We start from the raw sequence: 4,394 nt of genomic DNA, 5'->3' as shown, positions 1-4,394 counted from the left end.
CCATGATGTCACCAAAGGCTCTAGTGGTGACATCATGTGAATGACAGTGAAATCCCACAGGCAGAAAAGAGACAGGCTAAATACAACAGAGGCCTATAAATGAATGTGATAGACAGCATGATGATTGAGTATGATTGACCGCCCTGACTCGTCAGACGCGGCCGCTCCACCTCAAGCTGCCTCCCCGACCTAAGTGCGGTATTGTAACCTGCTCTGAGCTGCACCCGATCGCTTTTATTCACTCCCACAGAGCCCGATCTCAGCTATTGACCTGCATAGCGGGCGATATTATTTAATTATTATTCCCTGCCTTAATTTGTCGTGAGCGCCCGATTCCACCTTAAATAATCATCCCCATAGCGCTCCAATACCTCTGTAGTTGCGTAGTTAGTTTCACAGCATAGCGCTTGTCCCACTTGCACCAATTAGCATTATTACACAGCGCTAGCATCCTTACCGGGCTGAAACGCTGAGCACTGTCTGCATTGCCTTGTCTCTCAATAATTTGATTTGATTGTCTGTGCCCGAATTTGTTTGTTAGTCTGAGCGTGTCTTTAATACTTTGTGCCCCCATCTCAGCATTGGATTTGGCCGACTGCCATCTTGTTTAGTCTGTTGTTGTTGTTGTTTAGACTTCCCTCCCCGGATATCCACCCCGCCTCCCGCCTCCCAGCTGCTCCGCCCTCCCACAGTTCACCAGGCTCGATCTCTCCACGAGACCTCTATGACCGCCCTGACTCGTCATACGCGGCCGCTCCACCTCAAGCTGCCTCCCCGACCTAAGTGCGGTATTGTAACCTGCTCTGAGCTGCACCCGATCGCTTTTATTCACTCCCACAGAGCCCGATCTCAGCTATTGACCTGCATAGCGGCCGATATTATTTAATTATTATTCCCTGCCTTAATTTGTCGTGAGCGCCCGATTCCACCTTAAATAATCATCCCCATAGCGCTCCAATACCTCTGTAGTTGCGCAGTTAGTTTCACAGCGTAGCGCTTGTCCCACTTGCACCAATTAGCATTATTACACAGCACTAGCATCCTTACCGGGCTGAAACGCTGAGCACTGTCTGCATTGCCTTGTCTCTCAATAATTTGATTTGATTGTCTGTGCCCGAATTTGTTTGTTAGTCTGAGCGTGTCTTTAATACTTTGTGCCCCCATCTCTGCATTGGATTTGGCCGACTGCCATCTTGTTTAGTCTGTTGTTGTTGTTGTTTAGACTTCCCTCCCCGGATATCCACCCCTCCTCCCGCCTCCCAGCTGCTCCGCCCTCCCACAGTTCACCAGGCTCGATCTCTCCACGAGACCTCTGTGACCGCCCTGACTCGTCAGACGCGGCCGCTCCACCTCAAGCTGCCTCCCCGACCTAAGTGCGGTATTGTAACCTGCTCTGAGCTGCACCCGATCGCTTTTATTCACTCCCACAGAGCCCGATCTCAGCTATTGACCTGCATAGCGGCCGATATTATTTAATTATTATTCCCTGCCTTAATTTGTCGTGAGCGCCCGATTCCACCTTAAATAATCATCCCCATAGCGCTCCAATACCTCTGTAGTTGCGCAGTTAGTTTCACAGCGTAGCGCTTGTCCCACTTGCACCAATTAGCATTATTACACAGCGCTAGCATCCTTACCGGGCTGAAACGCTGAGCACTGTCTGCATTGCCTTGTCTCTCAATAATTTGATTTGATTGTCTGTGCCCGAATTTGTTTGTTAGTCTGAGCGTGTCTTTAATACTTTGTGCCCCCATCTCTGCATTGGATTTGGCCGACTGCCATCTTGTTTAGTCTGTTGTTGTTGTTGTTTAGACTTCCCTCCCCGGATATCCACCCCGCCTCCCGCCTCCCAGCTGCTCCGCCCTCGCCCCTCCCCCTCCACTATCCATATATGACCAAGATCCCTACGCGCAGCGTTCACGCGCAGCGACCGCGCCCAATCCGCGCCGAAGGTGCGCCAAAGGTAAGCCCGTCTACGCCCGTCCGCGCCTGGACCGCGCCCAGCGCCAGACCCCCTGTCCCGCGTGCCTCCCAGCCCTCCCGCATTACCTACGATGCCGCCTCCCTCCTAGCCCTTAACCCCGGTCGCGCCCCCAACTGCGTCCAAGCCGCTCCTGGACGCACCCATGGACCTTTCTCATGCTACTCCTGCAAATTCAGCGGCACCAACAACATCTCCGCTAAGACCACACATCAGACTCCCGACCCCAACCACTTACAATGCATCCTTCTCAACACCCGATCGGTCCACAGGCACGCCATTGACCTATGGAATCTACTAGACACCATTTCTCCGGACATCGCCTTCCTTACGGAAACATGGATGAACGCTTCCTCCGCACCAGACATCACCATTGCCATCCCTGAAGACTATAAGATCACTCGCAAAGACCGCACCAGCCACACAGGAGGAGGAATCGCTATCGTCCATAAGAAATCAATCCGCATCTCAACCAGCTCTGACGCCAACCTCGCCAACTCCGAACACCTTCACTTCCAGATCCACATCGACCCCAAAACCACACTCAGAGGCACTCTCCTCTACAGACCACCAGGACCCCGCGCAAAATTCAGTGAAGACATCACGGACTTCATCACTCCACACGCGCTCCCCTCCAAAGAATACATCCTTCTGGGAGACCTCAACTTTCACCTTGAAAAGATCAACGACCGCAACACCGCCACCCTCGTGGACAACCTCGCCAACCTCGGACTTAAACAACTAGTCACTTCCCCCACCCACATCGCAGGTCACACACTCGACCCCATCTTCACATCCAGCAATCTTGTCTCCTTCAGCCACACCACGGACCTCCTCTGGACTGACCACAGCTGCGTTCACTTCACCTACAACAAACCAAAACCCAACATCCACCTCCAACCTACCCTGCAAAGAAATTGGAACAAAATCACCACGGACCAAATCTCCGCATCGCTCCTTCGAAACTCCCCAGCCCTCTCTTCTAACGCTAACGAAGCCGCCGCCAACCTCACCCTATGGTTATCCAACACCGCCGACACCTTAGCACCACTGAAAAAACGTCAAAGCAAACCTGGCAGCAAGAAGGCCTCATGGTTCAACGATGATCTCAAGAAGTCCAAGAAACTCTGCCGCTCCCTTGAAAAGGCCTGGAAAAAAGACCCAACCACCAGCACCAAGGACGCCTTCAAAAGCGCCACCCGCACTCACCACCAACTGATCCGAAAAGCCAAGAAAACAGCACTCAAGGATCGACTTGACAACAACGCCCACAACAGCAAGGAACTTTTCAACATCGTCAAGGAATTTTCCAATCCCTCAGCCAACTCCAACGACATCACCCCCTCTCAAACCCTCTGCGACTCCCTAGCATCATTTTTCCACAACAAGATTGCAGACATCCACAACAGCTTTGACAACCAACCCGGAAACCAACCCACCCTACCATTTGCTGATCATCTTCCCCCCGTAAACACCCTCAACGACTGGAACCCAATCTCCACTGAGGACACCATCCGCCTGATGAATTCCATCCACTCAGGATCCCCCACAGACCCATGCCCTCACCACATCTTCAACAAAGCAGACTCCGTCATAGCACCGCACCTCCGAGACGTCATCAACTGCTCCTTCAACTCCGCCACCTTCCCGGAAGACTGGAAACACGCTGAACTCACCGCCCTTCTGAAAAAACCAACAGCGGACCCCACCGAACTCAAAAATTACCGCCCCATCTCGCTCCTCCCATTCCCGGCCAAAGTCATCGAGAAAGCTGTCAACAACCAGCTCGCCGCCTTCCTCGAAGCCAACAAATCCCTCGACCCCTCACAATCTGGCTTCCGAGCAAAACGACCGCCCTCATCGCAGCAACAGACGACATTCGAACTCTACTAGACAATGGAGACACAGTCCCCCTCATCCTCCTCGACCTCTCTGCAGCCTTCGACACAGTCTGCCACAGCACCCTTTTACAACGCCTCAATAACATCGGAATCCAAGAAAAAGCACTTGAATGGATCACCTCGTTCCTCACCGGAAGAACCCAGAGAGTCCGCCTTCCTCCATTCAAATCCGAGGCCTCTGAAGTCATCTGCGGCGTACCACAAGGATCCTCACTCAGTCCCACCCTCTTCAACGTATACATGAGCCCCCTCGCGGCCATCGCACGCCAACACAACCTCAACATCATCTCTTACGCGGACGAGACTCAACTGATCCTTTCTCTCACCAATGACCCCAGCACCGCCAAAACTAACCTACACGAAGGAATGAAAGAAGTTGCCGAATGGATGAAACAAAGCCGTCTGAAACTGAACTCAGACAAAACAGAAGTCCTCATCTTAGGTACATCCCCCTCTGCATGGGACGACTCCTGGTGGCCGGAAGCCCTCGGAAAAGCACCCATCCCGACAGA

Source organism: Lissotriton vulgaris, unplaced genomic scaffold, assembly GCF_964263255.1.
Source record: "Lissotriton vulgaris unplaced genomic scaffold, aLisVul1.2 SCAFFOLD_3419, whole genome shotgun sequence".
Classification (NCBI taxonomy): domain Eukaryota; kingdom Metazoa; phylum Chordata; class Amphibia; order Caudata; family Salamandridae; genus Lissotriton; species Lissotriton vulgaris.
The sequence above is the reverse complement of the archived record's forward strand: the minus strand, read 5'-3'. Positions refer to the sequence as shown.